Below are 19,828 nucleotides of genomic sequence, written 5' to 3' on the forward strand. Positions count from 1 at the left end.
TAGTATAAATGAAAAACACTTTTGGGCTTTTGCTTTTTCTGTGTGCAGGGCGTAGCAGTTTGCAGTAAAGTTGTCATACATGTAGTAAACACACAGGTATCCAAATGTGTAAAGTATGGATGTGTATTCTGAACATAGCACACCATCAATACAAATAAGGGGAAAAAGTTTTTGTTTTTTCCCCAAAATGTTCCAACACTCCTCAAACCACAAAAGCGCAGTAGAAGAAAACAAAAACATTTGTGCTAGAAAAAAAAAGAACGGAAAAAAAATTAGGCTAAATTTCACCCTCTTTGTGGGTCTGGCCATAACACTTCATCCACATCACATGCGATGTTGTCTTGAGCGAGGCAGCGTGGAAAGTATCGCCTGGAGTGCCGTATCCAGGCCTGGCGTGACCCCTGATCGATGTCTCCACAAGCCTCCTCCATTGCCTATAGAAGGGCTGAGTCTGATGCAGTATCCATGTGACAGAAAGTGTGTGATAGAAACTCTCTGAAATCACTGGCAGAGAAAAAGATGGTGAGGTGGAGCAAAGTGGGGAGACCGTGGAGGCAGTGAGGGAAGAAATAGTAGGGAAATTTGAAGTTCAAGGGCTGGAATAATAGTTAAATTCCAACTGTCAAATACAACTGAAACATAAGACACTTTCAGTGTTTACAAACATTGCTGGCTGAATATGATGTTGAGAGAAAAATACCCCACTATTATACAGGACATGGGCTGTAGGAAACTAAATTAACAACTACACTATAGAATCTTAGATTTTTTTTTTCTGCATTCAGATTTAAATGGCTCACACATTGCCTTTTGAATCCTGTATTCATTTTTGAACCACATGGTATTGCTTATCTCCATTCCAGAAATTCGTGTACGATTAAAAAAGGGGGATTATAATTATAATATATAATTGTTGATCATTCTCAGATTAATGCAATCATATGTCACACCACACCTTGGTGCACCAGATGATTTGATAACACAGAATCACAACTCCAACACCCCAACATGCAGTCTGATATATTATGTGATATATTATGTATGAATAAATCGATAGCCATGAATTATTGAATTAATTGTTCATCACCTCCCCTCTTAACTGAGATTCAATTATGACATAGATAATTGTACATCATATTCCACATCGCAGATAGAGAGCAAAACCTATTCTCTCACTCTAGTTTTTCTAAACTACTGTAGCCTAATACAATGAACTTGAAAGTGAGAGAAATAAGGTTGCTCATCAGCTGGGAAGGTCCTGCCGCCCCTCCAGTAGTCGGGGTTTGCTGTGCGGTGAGTCGACGTCCCTCATCGCTGCTCCGCGGAGGAGAGCCAACCAGCAGACGGCGGAGGAAGGAGGAAGTGAAGCCATCAGCACTATCTGTCCGCCGGAGGAGAGCAGAAACACTACTGTCGGGACGAACTCCCAACATCAGACAAGTCCGCACGCTTCACCAGGTCTGTAGAAAATACTCTATGATTTACCTTCACTCATGTTATATAGAGGTGATAGCCGCTGTGTAGGTTACCAGTCATGCAGTTGAGTTTGGTATTGGCTTATCTAATTTACGCGATAGAATGACTGCTCAAGAAATTGTGAATGGTCAGTGTTTTGACTCCGAAACGCCTCGTTACAGTATCCAGCAAGTGTTACATTGTAGTTACGTGGTATACAGTAGCACCGTTGGCCGCTTGAATTGTTGTAGGCTAATCAGTTTCTTTTTAATTCATTTATTTTGTATCAGTTTTACGTACTTTTGTGCAGAAGTGGTCAGCGGTTCTGGGCGCTTTTCATTGATTGACGTGCTTGCTCAAAACAATCCAGCCCTCGTGAAGTTAGTGTGGAAATCCATTTGCGCTTCAATTCCTTTCTGAAACCAACTATGAATGTGGTTACAGGCAAAGTGGATGCAGATTTTATTGCAAGATCCATCCAGCTATCAGTGAAAAATAATATGGCTAAAGGTTATTCATGTAAAGGCTAGATTAGAACCGTTAATTCATATTTGACATAATTTGTCCTTTGATTAAAGAGCTCAAACTTCGCTCAGACCGCTGAGGTTTCATCTGTTCGTGGTCGCTATTTTACATCGTCAATGGAAGCAAATGTAAATTGCAGGAGAAAAGTCGTAGCCTACAGTATCTCCTTGCTTCAGCTTCCAATGCATGTGGTTTTGAGCAAGCTTTTCCATATTTGGCTGAATTATTCTATGATGGAGATATGTCGGTAGCCTACATCAATGTCGTGAACACTCCTCGCAGCTACAACATATCATCTAAGATGTCATTGAATCAACACAGTCCAGGCTATATTATGCAATCAAGGTATGTTTGTTGACATTCATATTTTAGGCCTACATTTAAAAGTAGATGTAGATCTAGCAGCAGTTTGATAAGATAGATTTTGTCATAGTCATGGAGATGGGTGTACAAGAAAGGAAATACTTTACAGTTGCCCCTATATCTAACATTGTCATTAGTAACATTGTATTAACTTTCTTTAACAGACATTGTTTGTTCATTTTACATTCAAGACTGACCTACATCACAACACACCAATTGGCCTAAAAGTGACACACAGCCCTTTTTATTCAATCCTCATCCAACATCATCAGTAGTATGACCTCTGGACATCCCCCAGGCTGGTTTGTGAGCCTCTGTTAGCCACAAGAGATGTTTGTGTTTTGATGGCACTGCACAAATGGCAGTGTCATCATGTAAGGTACATAAACACAGATAAACACAGTAACAACCACAAAGTACAGCTGCCAGTCTGGGCCAGGGTATGAGTTTTGATGGTAGTTGGATGTTTTTAAATAGGCTTATGCATATGCATATGGATATACTTAAGTTTAAGCTTATGCATTATCTTTGGTCTTGAAAGCCACATATTTTACTGATATTGGGCTTGCACAAACGGTACCCTGAGGTCCTCTACGTTGTCTTAATAAGGCTACATCATTGATGAGATGATATTTTTTCCGTCTGGAGATGTGGATTGGGGCTGAAGAGCTAATTAACATCTACATCCATCTGACAAGAGAATCTCTGAAATGAATGTTTGATGAGGTATAGATTCAGAACTGGGGCCACATAGTGTAGTCATTAGTACCTTACTGCAACTCTACTAAATAACAAAGTAGCTTCACATGGGAATATCCTAACTCTTTAGTACACCTGGTGGACTGGTGTGTCTAGTCTGGAAAGGCCCGGCCACCAGTCCAGCCAGGAGGGGTGCGTGTCAGCACCATATCCTAGCTTTATGACTACCTAAGGAACAGTATGTTAAAGGAATGTACACACAGGGGAAAAGCCTGTTTTATTGGGCATTGCAAGCGTCTGCTCTCTCGTTACCGTGCCCGGATAAACATTTCTAATCCCCAAGGGTCTTAAACAGAAAAACGACACACAGTTAAAGTATTAAAAAGTGAATTCTTCAGCCTTGGTTTTCAGCCCATCTTCATTCTTAAGGCCGCTTTATTAATGGAATTACACCTCAAGCGCAGGATCTTTTGTTTTGAATGCAGTAATCCACAAATCAGATTAGCTTCCTGACTGATGGTTGGTACAGTAGTTCCCCTCTGAGAGCATGGCTCATTCAGACCTGTGCCTTTGTGCATATAGATTACACTCTGCAATTTGGCACCCTCTCACCTCCAAGTGCAACCTTGCCAATTTATGAGCAGCCCCCCTTGCCTGGCAGTCCTCTCTGCGTCTGTACTCGTCCCAAGGGGAGGCTGCGGTATGTAAATTGTTATCTCATTGATGTATTCATCCCTTGCTCTGCTCTCCGTTTATCCTAATGGAACCGTTTCCTCACCAGAAAAGCTAAAAGCCTTGAATTGCAGGTTTAAATATATGCCGCAAAACTTTTTGACAGCAAGTTCATGCAGTCTTTTTTTCCCTGCAAGCTGTCAGATAGGGATGAATACCCTTTAGAACCCTGTTACCCTTGCATCTACTGGCACAGCTCATCCACCTGTCTTTACTGTGCTGTTCCAATTAAGGTTGATGTTGCCATGCATGTAATTGCTTCCTGCAGCATTGTGTTAATTAAAACACCAGGTATGTGTAAATGTGGGCGCGAGACTGCTTGGCTGATCAGAGTTGTTAGATGAGGTGCTAATGCGATGCTCTGTAAAGCTCTTATAATGCAGCCCTGAATTTGGAGCTCTTCTGATATTGACACTACACCACAGAAGCACAAGTTTAAAGGTTACTCTGAATTGTCAGAGAACTGGTTCCCTTTTACATTCTTCTTTCTGAATATGATCCGTCAGTTCTTGGTGAGGGAGCAGAGGAGTCTTCTGTAGGAAACTGAGGCTTTGTGGACCATCACCCCAAGCAGAGATTGTTTTAGAATGCTCAACACACACACACACACACACATATACACACACACACACACACACACACACACACACACACACACACACACACACACACACACACACACACACACATACACATACATACATAGTCAGCTCCATTCAACCACATTTGTACAACATAAATCAAATGTATTGCATTCATATTGTGGGTCTTAAGCTCAACAGAGTTTAACTGTACATTGATATATGACCCAGCATGACCCAGTTAGCCATATGACTCACTCTGTCCACAACGTTCTGTATGTTACTGTCCTGGGTTGAGTGTAAGCCAGCTGTTTGGTATTTAGTGTCCTATAATATCTCTCACCACAGATACAGTATATGATCCGGTGCCCCTACGTTTCCACAGCATTTACACAAGTGCTAGTTATTCACTCACTCTGCCTCGTACGAGCTGTGTAAGAGTTTGGCATTTATTGTCTGTAAGCCCACTGTACATTCAGTATTTGACTCCTAACTAAGTATAGTGCAGCTGCATGCGGGTGTTTGGTCTTTCTGTCGTGTTGTGTGGGCAGCTGCGTGATGGAGTGGTGTGTGCGCGCATGCGTGTACAAGTGTGTATGGGGTTTTGCTGCAGCTTTGTTGATCCTATTTTCCACACGGGTCATTTCCAGTAGCTGCATGCTGGTGTGTGAGCCGGGTGTGAGCCGGGTGGGTGCCTCGCATGTTTGCTCCAGCTGTGGTGTAGCAAGTTGAACAGTGTCCAGACTGACCATGATTCAGCCGTATGGGTCAGTGCTCTCCCCCCTGCTGCGGTTTATGGATTGGGCCTCTCTCCGTCATGCTCCTCTGCTCTCCATCCCTCCCCTTCTGGGTTTCTTTCCATCACTCCTTCGCCACATGAACATATTCTGAAGTGGGCTGTCTGCTGGATCGGGCTCCCTCACAGCCATGGTCCCGATGGCCTCACCAGGATAAAGGAAGAGCATCCAAAACCCTTCTGGTCCTCTGATACATACTTTTTGTGTTAGTGTGTAAGTGTCTTGCTACTGAAGTCCCTGGGGTTGTGTGTGTGTGTGTGTGTGTGTGTGTGTGTGTGTGTGTGTGTGTGTGTGTGTGTGTGTGTGTGTGTGTGTGTGTGTGTGTGTGTGTGTGTGTGTGTGTGTGTGTGTGTGTGTGTGTGTGTGTGTGTGTGTGTGTGTGTGTGTCCTCCACACTGATTCACTGTCCTTTGGCCTGATTGAGTGCACTGCATCACAGTTCCTCTACTGTAGAGCCATATACTCTACAGAGAAAGAGAGTGAATGTCAGTCCAATTCTCTCAGGTCTACATAGGTGCCTAGAGTGTAGGGGCTAGGAGTCCAGCCATTGAAGTTTAAAAAAAATATCTTTATGGAAAATCACCATGGCGTCCATATGGCTGCCTCCTGGGGAATATTGACTATACTGTAGCAGCTCACTGAATGTTCAGACTTGTGATTTAGGCCCCAATATATTTTTCGACTGCCTGTGAAGTAGCCTGCCTTATATCTGTCCTCCTGTCAATGACGGGCCCTTATGAGAGTGCACAGCACAAGTCCCAGGATGAGGACATATACAAAAAGATCAAGAGGCAGCTCTGTGATAAAGTAGAATCGCACGTCACGTGTGGCCAGGATTAAAATCTATCGCAGATTACAAAGGGGAATCCAGTGCCTTTGCGCACACTGAAACCTTCCTGTCAGGGGAACTGAACACCTTCTTTGTTCCTGTGCCCAAGAAATCCAATGATGAAACTGTCAACGCTGTCACGGCAATGTAACGTCTCCGTACTGTGAACCGCAGTTTAACCCACCTCAACTCTATCGCACCAGACACCCTGGACCCACTCCAACAGATTGGCAACAGATCTACAGAAGGTGCAATCGCCATTGTACTGCACACTGCCCTATCCCACCTGGAGAAAGATAACACCTATGTGAGAATGCTGTTTGACAGCTCAGCTTTCATCAACATTCTGCCCTCCAGGCTTGTCACCAAATTCAAGGCCCTGGAGATGAACACCTGCCTCTGCAACTGGAACCTGGACTTCCTAACGGGCAGACCCCAGGTAGTGAGCATAGGTGACGTACTGACTCTCAACAGGGGGGGCCACCCAGGGCTGCCTGCTTAGACGCCTCCCGTACTCCATGTACTTCCATGACTGTGTGGACATGCAAGTCTCCAACACCATCGTGAAGTTTGCTGAAGACACCGCTGTGGTTGGCCTGATCACTAACAATGATCAGACAGCCAACAAAGAGGAGCTGCTGCCCTGTCACTGTGCTGCCAGGACAACAACCTCTCTCTCCATGTCAGCAAAACCATGGAGCTGATTGTGGGCTTCAGGACAAAACAAGGGACCTGAGGTGGAGAGGGTCAGCAGCATCAGGTTCCTTGATGTACACATCACTGACAAACTGAAATAGTCCCTACATCAGTCAAGAAGGCGCGCCAGCATCTCTTCTTCCTCAGGCGGCTGAGGAAAGATCCTCACCAACTTCTAGAGGTGCACCACTGAGAGCATCCCGTCTGGCAGCATGGACGCCTGGTATGACATCACTATTGCATCACTCAGGACCGTAAGGCTCTACAAAGGGTGCTGAAAACTGCTCAGTCAGTCACTAGAGCCACGCTCCCCGCCCTCAAAGACATCTACGCCAACAGGTGTCTGAGGAAGACAACTAAATCCTCAAAGACATCTACGCCAACAGGTGTCTGAGGAAGACAACTAAATCCTCAAAGACATCTACGCCAACAGGTGTCTGAGGAAGACAACTAAACCCTCAAAGACATCTACGCCAACAGGTGTCTGAGGAAGACAACTAAACCCTCAAAGACATCTACGCCAACAGGCGTCTGAGGAAGACAACTAAATCCTCAAAGACATCTACGCCAACAGGTGTCTGAGGAAGACAACTAAACCCTCAAAGACATCTACGCCAACAGGTGTCTGAGGAAGACAACTAAACCCTCAAAGGCTCCAGCCAACCTAGACAGGATCTGTTCACCCTGCTGCCTCGTGGCAGATGGTCCCAGGCCGGGCGCGTCAGTAACAAAAGGTCCTGTGACAGCTTCTACCCCACGGTCGTAAGGCTGATAAACGACCAGTTCCTGTTGACCACTGACTCTCCCACACACACACACACACACACACACACACACACACACACACTCACCAACACGCTGCTCTTGACTTTTCACATTGGACTCTTATTATCTACTGCTGCTATCTATAGGATACTTTGCACTACCGACAGATATGTTTATATATTGTTGCACAACTGCATTTTACACTGCCCACTACCACCTACCCTGGTATTGTTGATGTCATAATCTATTGCCATTCCATCATTTGTATTGTATTTAGTTAGGGTTTTACTTTAGCATTTACAGTGTTTATTGTATGTGCATAACACTTGAGGCCCTGTGTGAAATAAGCATCTCACTGCTGTGCTGGCAGAGTATGTGAAAATCAAGAACTTTGACTTTGACGTGGATGACTCTGGGAATAATGTGTGCCGTGGTGGTAGGCTGGATGGACAAATCAGATCGGGTTGCTCTGTTTTTAAGAAACCCATGAACTCTCTTTCTCTCTCTCTCTTCCCTGTCCCTCTCACTATCATTTGATCACTCTTCCCCATTTCCAGCCATTATGGTCCAGGCAGACTATGGAAATGGCCAAGGGATGGGCTGACAAATGGGCTGTGTAAAGAAAAATCATTTAAAGAATTATTTTTTAACCACATTTCTCTGTACACTGAGCACATTGCATTAAAGACCTCGTGGATGATTATTGGCTTTAAGGATGTATCAACCGCTCTCCAGTGATATTAGGATATTTAGTTATAGAGAATCCAACTCTCCTGTTGTATTGTTATCATTTTATTTGGGAAGACAAGAAAGAGAAAAAGAGAACAGACGAGCACTGGACCGAGGGAAGGCACAAGTGCTGTGATTCAGTTTCTCACCGTAAACCGTTATATCTTATATAAACCGTTATATCTTATATAAACCGTTATATCATAACATAACATATCTCCCCTAACCCAAACCCAAACCCTAAGTACTGTGATTCAATTTCTCATCGTAAACCGTTATATCTTATATAAACCGTTATATCATAACATAACATATCTTCCCTAACCCTAACCCTAACCCTAACCCTAAGTACTGTGATTCAATTTCTCATGGTAAACCATTATATCTTATATAAACCGTTATATCATAACATAACACATCTCCTCTAACCCTAACCCTAACCCTAACCCTAAGTACTGTGATTCAGTTTCTGAATGTGGGTAAAGTGGGTGTTTCACAATCTGCAAGACCTCATCTTTTACAGCTCTTTGTTGACGGGTTCCGTCAGACATCTGACATCATAACACATATGCACACACATAATCATCCATCTGCTGTTTATACTGCTTATACTGCTTATACTGTTCGCATTGTTTATACTGTTCATACTGTATATTTTTTAGTACTTCTATTTTATTTTATTTTTATTCTATTTTAAAATTTATTGTATTGTTGCACTGTCACTTTTGCATTTCACTGTATACTTGTATGCACATGACAAATAAAGAATCTTGAATCTTGATGTTCTCGATTCCAGTAAAGCTGAGTCTTTTATTAAGGCTGTTATTATGATGTTGTGGAGGAGTCACATTCCGAGGGCAGCGATACAGTATCTTGTTGACTGTGTCATCATGGGCTGTCCTTGAGTTCAACAGCTCACAAAAAAACGTAATCTGTCAGAATTTAATGAACGGACTACATATCTCCAGTATTTTTCTGTTTTGTTGACATTTATAGACTGCAGATCCCAGATTAAAGGACTTCTTGACAATGTAGTGTAGAGAGCACAGAGATTAGCATCTGCTTTATCAGGTCTCCATATGAACAGATTACATTCTTGACCCACCAGGTCAACAGGCTCATTCATGTCTATGAGGAGAGGCCCTCTGCAAACACGGCAGGGACACACTCTCACTGTGGAAATGCAAGCCTCTGACTGTAGGTGTTCTGAATGTTAAGACTGACTTTGAAAGTCAAAATAAATTGGAGGAAACTAAAGGACATTCAGAAGCATCTCTCTCTCTCTCTCTCTCTCTGTATGTCTAGCTAAACACAACTGCCTTTAGTTTGTGGCCCACAGTTACTGACCCTTTGTGCTCTTGTGCTGACCAGTGCCATATATAACAACAAACTTGACTTGTAGGCACCAGTGTGCGACTCCCCTGCTGCTTTGAACCGAGTAACTGTCCATTTGAGTTTGGGTTTACCAGCCAGTAACATGAGGCAGAGAATCTGTTATGAAAACCTCACTCTCTTTGGGAAACAGGGTCAGGCCTGGGGGCGGGGGGGGGGAAACCTATCACAGCATGACACAAGGACCCCAGGGGAAGGTTGTTTCTGCTATGCCATCATCTGTTGATAAGCTCAGGGGTAGAGATGCCACTCTAATATTCATCTTTGTCCTCTAATGAGGATCCTGTTGGTGGGGAATTCGCTCAGAGAGCCTCTGATTGTAATTCCGGGTTCAGAATGTTGGAAGCCATAAACAAAGGCTGCAGTTAGAATTTGTATATCTTGTTACGAAAGGTAATTTGGCTCTTTCTCAGACGCTGATGTTCCCCAGGACTTCTCAAGCCCTTATCGGTCATACCCCCTCCCCGAGGCCCAGGTGTTCAATTATGGGAACATCTGTGAAAGTTGGCTTACCTTCCCCACGGTGAGATCCACTGCAGCGCTGGGAAAGGCTGGCATGAGTGGCAAGGATAACAAGCTGGGAGGTGATTCCTTTTTGTTTTTTTGTTTTTGTGAGTGGAGCTTTATCTCATTCCACAGTTGCTAGCTACTCGGCTTGGCTTGGCTCGACCGGCTTGGCTTGGGCCACGCTCCTCAAGCTGGTAGAGCCACCTCAAGGTGTTTTAAAAAAAAAAAAAAGAATTATTTAGCTGAACTGGGATTCTGTCCCTGTGTGTATGTCACAGTGGTTGGCTGGCCTCGCCTCGCCTACATCTGCAGGCCACCTGCTGTAAACGTTGTCACAGGGCGTGCTCCTTTCCCCAGCGCTCTGTTTACAAACAATGAGTGACTGCTTTTAACGCCAGCAGCGCCTGGTGCTCTAATAGACCACGACTGGCTTGGCTGAGCTGCGTTGCTGCTCGTGTTCCTCTTTTGTCTGGAGGGAGCGAACAGAGAGCTGTCTGACTGGTATGTGTGCGTTTGTCACTCCGGATAGAAAGAGTACAACTAGCAGAGATAGCAGCGATAACTTGTTTTTTAGGGAAGGAGGAAAAATAACAGTCACAGTCTGAATACTTTAAACTTGGGGGTAATCACAGATCTGATACAACTGGATTAGTGGAAGCAATGTGGTTTAAACTATCCAGTTGAGTTTGATCAGTGCTTACTGAAAGGAAATAGGCCTTTTGCATTTGTTCAAGTATTCAAACAGGGCGTGTGACTCTCAAGCTGTGGAGGGGAAACTACTCAGAATAGTGGAAGGTGAGCCACTTCCTGTTTGCAGCAAACGTTCGGATCCATTTCCTTTACAGATAATGTGCAGAAAAAAAGGTTACACACGCGTACATAACCGAGGAACAAACAACTCATAAGACAAACTGTCCACCCAAAAATGCAAGCAACGCACCCAGTAATGCGTCAGTCAGAAATTGTGGTTGTGTCATTGCTACGATTGTGTTTACTTGCGTACAGACTAAGAGGACTCTCTTTGATACAGAGCATGACAAATGGATGCCATTTGATGACGTCATTATAATGACATCATACCCATTGCAATGAGTGCACTGTTTGAAGCCTGGTGATGGCCTCTGATGTTTGTGTTCCCGACTCTCTCTCCCGCAGCCACAAGTATGGTTGCATGCAATTAACCCATAAAAGGCTAAAATTATGCCTTTCAAATTATCTGTATGCTCATGGCCATATCTATAAATAGCCTAACTTCAATGAAACCCTGCTATAGTACACCACAAGTGATGGGCGTCCCCTGAGTAGTGTAAGCTTTACTAGAGTTAAGAATAACAGGCCTTTACAAACCCCAATGAATGGTTTTAGACTGCAGAGGGATGAAAGGACTAGTGCCCTGCCCAGTGCCCACAGTGCAGTCTGGCTGGAGGGAGGGAGGCTGGCATTGGCCTGGCATGTAGACGGGCAGAGGCAGAGGGATGGTATGGACAAGGGGGAGGCATGAGTATGTGCTAAGGGTGGGCATACTGTGGGTTTAGAGAGGTGGGTCGAGCAAGCATTGGCAGCCCGGGGGAAGCAGTGGAGTTTAGTGTCCCAGAAGCACTCATCTGAGTTGGCCCATACAAGATACAGTAGAGGGAAGCATGGGTATTGATGGCTATGGGTGGGTGTGTAGCTCTATATGTGACCAATACTGGCATTAATTGTTGCACTGATGTCATTGCACATATGGAGGCTAGGGATGGGGGGTGTTGAAGATATAGAGGGTGTATCTAGCAATGTAGTGGTTGTGAGCTGGAGGGGAAGATTAATAACATTGTGGTCCGAGCAGCAATGCTGTGGATATGGGGAGGTCTCTAGGGGACTCAGCAGGGGGGCATAGTGTTTTGGTAAAGCTCTGGAACTCACCCAAGACTAGGGTGGGGGAAGGGGCGGGAGTGGGAATGGAGGGGGGGGGAGTTTGAAGTATCAGCCACAGCTGGGGGCCCCAGGGAGGGGCAGAAGGACAGCTGGCAGAACGAGGTGTGTGTGTGTGTGTGTGTGTGTGTGTGTGTGTGTGTGTGTGTGTGTGTGTGTGTGTGTGTGTGTGTGTGTGTGTGTGTTTGTGAGTGAGTGCGAGTATGAGTGAGTGTGTGTCAGTCCGTGTGACTGTGTGTCACTGTGTGTGACTGTGTGTGTGTCTGATGATCACAGTGTCTCCTTTGTTTCCCCCCGTCCGTGCTAGTCACAGAGTGAATCTTTCGTGACTGCAGCCATTCACAGGATTCTGCACTCAAACCAAAGGCATTAGAGTTGGGGTGCTTCTGAGTCGTCTAAAGAGGGCTCCTCATCCTGCCTCTCCTCCTTCTTCCGCATCAATCTGAGAAAACATAAATGGAAGCGATATGGTGGTCGTCAACTAGTCAATGGGTTCCACCTGTCTGGTTCTTTCATATCAGTGCAGATGAGAAGAGCTATTGGCCATAAAGACTATTGAGTTAGAGTTGGGTGGCCAGATCCCAGTAGCTTCCTCCCGTCGTGTGTGTTCTCTCCTCTGCGAAGGACAGGATGGAAAGACCAGTGGGTTGCCAGATTCCCTGAGAAAGACCAGTGGGTTGCCAGATTCCCTGTAGAGAATACACGGTCATATGTATAATGCCACTGCTATTGTAGAACAGTTATTATTCCTATGATGATAGTCATCAGTGGTGGCATAATTGTAGTTGTAGAACAGCAGATGAAGAGTCACCAATGCATGAACAGTACAGCCTGCTGTATTCCAAGACAAAGATTATTGTTAACGGCACATGTATCCCATGGTGAGTTATGGTAACAGTAGGCGTTTTGCTCTCGTGAAGATGTGCAGTAGCTCTGTCTATGTGGAGAAGCTGCCATGCAAATTGTGCATACTAAGTTGCAGAGTGAACTGAGTCGTCTTATTTGACCTTTTTGTTATGAAAGTGTGTGTGTGTGTGTGTGTGTGTGTGTTGCTTGGAGCATGTTTATTTTCGTTGCTCCGAAGAATCTCCTTTTTTTCCACTGACAGTGGGAACGGGGGACGGAAGGTGAATATTGCTGCCTTGCCATGTCAGCTCCTGAACTGAAATTGATTTTTTTTCAGGGCCATATACCAAATAGAGCCTAGATTCAGCCTTATTCAGGCTCTGAATGACATTCTTTGAGTTTAGTTCACACTTTTGAGGGCTTGACTCTCAGCCTCGCTCAGTCTCTCCATTTTTTGAACCATTTATTTCAAGTAGGACATATAAAAATAGTAACAAATCAATCCCAAATGTTCTCCGGCTCTTTTCAGGACTCAATCTAGGGTAGCAGAAACCAAGGGGGATTTGGCGACATGGTGCACCATTGGCCTATCTACGGTGCTGACAGGCAATATGACCGGCAGTCAGTCAGTCCCTGAAAAGAGGGTAAACTTGAAGAACACACTTAGAAGAATATTCATTAAAAAAAAAAGAAGCTCGGTCTGCGTTATTTGCGCTTTGACACTTAAAATGCCATTAAGGTTGGAGAGGGGATTAGCCGTTGAGCTATGATATGACCTCTAGTCATTACACGCACGAGTGGAGTCATTAATCCTATGCTAGTCACCTAAAGTAGCAGCATCGAGAGGACACACATCATGCTGAAGAGAGAGTATCTGTACTTCTCTATACAGTGCATACATGCACATGGGCCAAGATCGCAAAACTTGTTTCTGTTTTCCAGTGTCTCAGGAATTGAGTGCACACAATCAGTGAGTTGGCTGGTGAGGCTGTGTGTGTAAGTTAGACTAAACCAAGGGACAATGTGATTTGAAACCTATCTTGGGCTGTATGTTTGTCTAGCTGCTCTGCGGACCAGAGACTGGCCCAGTAATCATGTGTGCTGGAAATTCCCTGACTTGGGACTACCTCAAATCTCATGTCCCATTTAACCCCACGGAAATGATGCGAGCAGTTGCTTTTCTCTTAGTACAGTAGAGTTATGCTCTATCAATGCCTTTAAAAAGATAGAATAGGCCAGACTTCCTAGAGTTTTGTTTCTTTTAGTTAGAAGCTCAACACTGACTGTATTCATACATTAGGTGATGCTTCAGTTATGCAGCACATACATTATGTTTTAGAATAGGCAAAACCTCATTGAGACCAGGCTTTCCTAGCCTGGTGAAATACTTTGCAGAAAGTAGCTACAAAGGGGTGGAAACCCGTTTGAAATGAGTGACGCCTCGTTACACATCAAACCAATTAAATACCTAATGCCATCATCAACTACATTTTGTGTATCAAGCACCCTTGTGGCAAAACCAAATTCAGTTTTTTCTTCAGGTTTCCTTCCATTTTCTTCAATGTTGCAAGCTAGCATCTAACAACAACTCTCCTAACAGTCCTACCCGGTTGGAAAAGTCGATGCACATAACAACAAGCATTAATCTACAGACATGTGGGGGAGAGTTCTTGGAATGTAACATCCAGTGAAATTGCAAGCACATTCTCTTCGTCCAGGTTTAATCCAAACCAGATCGACTGATCTAAAATTCTCCAGACCTCCAAAGGAGGCGTGTGAACAGTGCCATGTGGATGTATGGCTACACAGACTAGAATAGGCCCAATAGAGCTTCTCCAGTTTAGGAGGTCTTTTAACTAAAAGCTCAACACAGACAGACTGTATTCATACAGTGCCTTGGAAAGTATTCAGATCCCTTCACTTTTTCCACATTTTGTTGTGTTATAGACTCAATTTAAAATGGATTAAATTAAAAGAATTTGCCATCAATCCACACACAATAACCCAGAATGACAAAGCAAAAACATTTTTTTAGAAATTTCAGTAAATGTATTAAAATTGAAATACAGAAATACCTCATGTACATAAGTATTCAGACCCTTTGCTATGACACTCTTAAAATGAGCTAAAATGCAAAAATGTCATCAACAAATCACTCAATAAGTTGAATTGAGTCCATCTTAATGCAAGGATAATAGTTCATGGAATTTTGGAATTAATATCTTTGTTTTTATAGGGTGTCTGATTTCCATAGGAATCAGTTACACTGTGTGGATCAGGTTGTCATTACAAACTGAGCAAATGGAGAGGAACAAAACTGCTGATGGAGAGGAAAAAGCACAGTCGATGGGACATCATCATCTCAGTCACTCTACAAAATTGGTCTATAACCAAGTGGCCAAAAAGAATCCCTTAATGGAAAATAATCTGTCTCATATCCATAATTGTGTTTGCAACAATGAATTCAACTGATGCAGCAAAGAAAGTGCTGGAAATGTGTTTCTTTGGTTTTACTACAAAGCATTAAGTTTGGTGCAAATCCAGCACATGCAATGCAGTTTCCGCACCATCTCTCGTGTGAAGAATAGTGGTAGCTGCATCAAGTTATGGGTATGTTTGTCACTGGCAGGGACTGGGGAGTTTGTCAGGATCAAGAGAAAATTATGAAATTTGCTGAGTTGATAGTGACATCCTAATCCACACATTGTAAAATAACCCTAACCCAAGATAACCCTAACCCTAACCCAAGATATTAATTCCAAAATTAGTCCGAATACTCATGTACATGAGGTATTTCTGTATTTCAATTTGAATAAATTTACTGAAATCTCAACAAAAAAAAAAGTGTTTTAGCTTTGTCATTTTGGGGTATTGTGTGTGGATTGATGGCAAATTCTTTTAATTGAATCAATTTTAAATTGAGTCTTTAACACAACAAAATGTGGAAAAAGTGAAAGGGTACTTTCCGAAGGCACTGTATGTGGGCTGCTTTATTGAATAGTGGGTCCACTCTACCATTCACTTTACTGTTTGTCTGTTGGAAAAACAGCTTGTTTTTGGGCAAGATGGACGTAATGGCACGTGAACGCCTTGCAATTATGATAATGTTTTTGTGTGCTGATTCCCCTGGGGGAGAAAATGGATAAGCTTCTTTTTTAGGCTTGTGTGTGTGTGTTTTTAAAATGAGTGAAGCTAAGCATTTTAGCTACAGTTAATGTGCTTGCATAATCCCTCTGCTCTGCACCGGCTCATACACTCAGCAGAAGCCTGAGACGCAGAGGGTCCTCAGCACACTGAAATGCTACAACCTGTGCTTTGATCCCCTGTTACCTCAGATTGTACTATCACCTTCTCGATGAAGTGAGATAATCCAGTAAGGAATGGTCTCCCGCACATACATATTGAGTATGCCTCAATGAGATTCCCAGCTTTATAAATAATAAGTGATTAGGAGACACTGCACACTGTCTGGGCTCTGGAAAATGTCCTTCATGTAAAGCTCTTTGTCTCCTGTTGGCGCCCACGCAAATACTGTATGAAAACGCATGATTGATGGTCGATATGATCGTCACCGTAGCTTCCTTTTCATGCTACCCGCAGTGTTTTTGTTTTAGTTTTTTTTCTTAATTTCGTTCAGGCATGCCTCAAGCTTACATTTTTACAAAGAGTTTTGAGCGCCCATTTTCACTTCTGTCTTCTACACATGCGTCCTTCCACAGTATGGTAAACTATGAGCCTCAGCACATTTGCTGTCTCATCTAGGGTGTAATTTTAGCATTTTGAGGAAGTGGAATCTCTCACTTGATTTCAACGTCTCACTGATTTTAGCCAGGAGATATCCAACCTTGAAGCCAGAGGGTAGGACTCCAGTTACCTATAGGCCTGTAGATGGTATTGATTGTGTGTGTGTGTGTGTGCGTGTGTGCAGGCTGTTCAGTCCTGTGCTCTCTGCTAGGAGTGTGTGTGTGTGTGCGTGTGTGCAGGCTACTCAGTCCTGTGCTCTCTGCTAGGAGTGTGTGTCTGCCAGCAGAATGGTGAAACAGTAAGCAGAGGACGTACAGTAGACACTGTAGAGAGTGCTATTGATTTGCCAGAGTTACATGCACTGATTACACAATGTAGAAATGGTGCCCTTCACATTTACTTAATGGCTGGTTTTCAATGAAGGCAGTGTTGCGTAAGATGAACTGTCATTCAGTGATGAGAGAGTTGTGTTCATGGTCAGTCCATTCTGGGGGCGTTTTCCCTCCCTCTGAATGGACGTTTTTCTTCTGGTCCCTCCTGATCTTCATACACATGCCACCTCCTCATACCACAGCCTGTGCCCCCCTCCCACACACACACACACACACACACACACACACACACACACACACACATTGTGTCCCCCTCCCCAGAAAGGACAATGGACCTATGGACTTGTTCCCATGACTGCCTCAGACCAACCAAAAAGGCCCATTCATCCTGGCTGGGGTCATGTGACCCGGCAGTGCTTTTGTGTGCACTCACAGAGGGGTAGAGCACACACTTTCAGGGTGGCTTGTCCCTTGCTCGGAGCATGCCCCCAAGGATCTTCAGTCAGAGAGGTCTGATGATCAGTCAAGAGGAAGAGGCAGTCACGGAAGACACCACTTGACATTCCATGTTTTCCCCCCTCAAGTGCTTTTGATTAATTTCCTCTTGATGTTCTTCCACATTATCAGATGTTATGTTGACAGAAAGAAATGCCTTGAGTCTCTTGAGGTCTGTTGTACAATTGCTTGAAATGACCTACTATTAAACAGGCATTCTCTGCCTAGCGACATAGCAGAAGACATAGCAGAAGACATAGCAGAAGACATAGCAGAAGACATAGCAGAAGACATAGCAGAAGTGCATTCCAATGTTACTCATCACTGTTATGTTCTGTTGTTGGACACAGAAGGTAGTGTGAGCGGTGTATGACATTTCCTCGGGCCTAACAAAGCAATATATATATATCCCAAATCAGCCCGTAGACCCTACCTTTTGGCTCTTCTATGCCTCTGAGAAGAAATGGGTAGATAAATAATAATTAATTAAATAATAATAGTAAATACCATTAATATTACCATAATGCCCTTTTCATTGGCCAGGTTGAACATTCACCACATTGCTTTCACCTTTCCAATCCTCTCAGGTCTACAAAAGTGCACAAAGGGAGGGGGGGGGGGCTGGGGCAAAGGGCTGATTCGGGATTCAGGGAGAGTCTGTGGACATGGCACAGTGAATTGAACCAATGGCAAACACATTCTAAATCTCACCAATGAAGTATAGTCATAAAAACCAGCCATGTACACTACTGCCTTGGCATGGCCTGGTCCTACAAGGCTCATTTGGCTTTGGTCCGTGATGAGATCCAGATTGGCCTGGCTCTGAGTAGAAGCTCACGTTACTGATCCAGAGCTGCTCCTCAAGCCTCCTAGACCCTATTCCAGCTCCCTCCTTAATCTCCCAGCTATGTCCATTACCCCGTCCGCCAGAGCCACGAGAGCCTGGAGTCTTCTGGGGACACGCACAGCATTGCAGACATTTTTTATCTCCCCATATTCCCCTGGTTAAGTGGAGATAATTCAGGGTCTGACAACCACTGGTATCAGTCAGTGATTTTAAAGTGACTGGGCTCCCTGAGCCTGTGAACGTGGGGTGTTATATGATGAAGAGGAAAGCTGGGGTGATTTTCCTGACTGTGTTTCCTGAAAGGTGACCTTGGGGTATGTTATTAAGAGGGAGATCCCTAGTTATAATGGCATCCTAACTTATTCTGCCTGAACCCGTTGTTGTTGCCCTCCTACCATCCACATTTGTTGATATCCTGTCAGGTGTGTTACATTTCTGCAGGTACGTATATGTATACGTTTGACTCTTCAGAGTGAGTTGGGTTTGGAAGCGTGCCTCCCTCCACTCAGGGAAGTGCGTAGGGGCACATTGCTGCTCACTCGACACTAAGTATGCAAAGCACTTGATTTTTTGTCGATACTACTCAGCAATAGATGATTTGTCGTTGCAACCTGCTTTTCTAGAGTCCACACACACGCACACACACACGCACACACACACACACACACACACACACACACTCTCATCCATTTGCTGTTTGGCTTTGGTTGTAACTCCCTTCCCCTAAGTGTGATTGGCCTTCTGTCCCCACACTGTTGGAGCGAGGAGGAGGAGAGAGAGTGTGTGACCTGGTTTGGCTGTTCTCTGCTGGGCTGAGGAGCCCTGGAGCAGAAGGTCACACAGCCAGTGACTCACTCAGCCAGTGGTGTGTGTGTGTGTGTGTGTGTGTCTCTCTCTCTCTCTCTCATCAGCTCACCATTCTAACTGCCAGTGAAGAGGCTGATCAGTACAAACTCCTAAATGAGCTCCACTGTCAAACCCCTGACCTGGATTGACTGATATTGCGTTATGTAACAGGAGATGGTGTATTCATTTTAAACCTAAAGGGATTGTGTTTGAAAATAAACAAAACTAATAATAACCCGTGACAGTATACTTACATAATGTTTCTTTCAGTGCTTGCAGTTTAAGTGCTCCCATTTAGAATTTCGGATAAGGAGAGATGAGGAGGGATGAGGAGGGATGAGGAGGGATGAGGAGGCGCAAAACAATGTATGATCAGGAAGCCTAACTAATGCCCATATATGGACATATGTAGGCTACTTCAAAGTGAGGATGCATGACATAACATAACATATTGAAGAACATCTTCAATAATGTATATTATTGCATGGGAATTGCCAGGGATCTCATGATACCATATTATCATCATACGTAGGCTGTGATTAAATACATATCGCAATTCTCTCAGTGTTGTGATTCGATACTATGATATATTGCGATTCAATATGGCCAAAAATAAAAGTTGTTGTCCTTGACGATGGGAAACAGGCCTACCTCTAAGGACAACATTTAAAAAAAAAAAAAAAAAAAAATCCATTTTTTATTAAGAAAATGGAGTTGAATGTAATACACTGAAT

Source organism: Argentina silus (genome assembly GCF_951799395.1).
Source record: "Argentina silus genome assembly, chromosome: 11".
Classification (NCBI taxonomy): domain Eukaryota; kingdom Metazoa; phylum Chordata; class Actinopteri; order Argentiniformes; family Argentinidae; genus Argentina; species Argentina silus.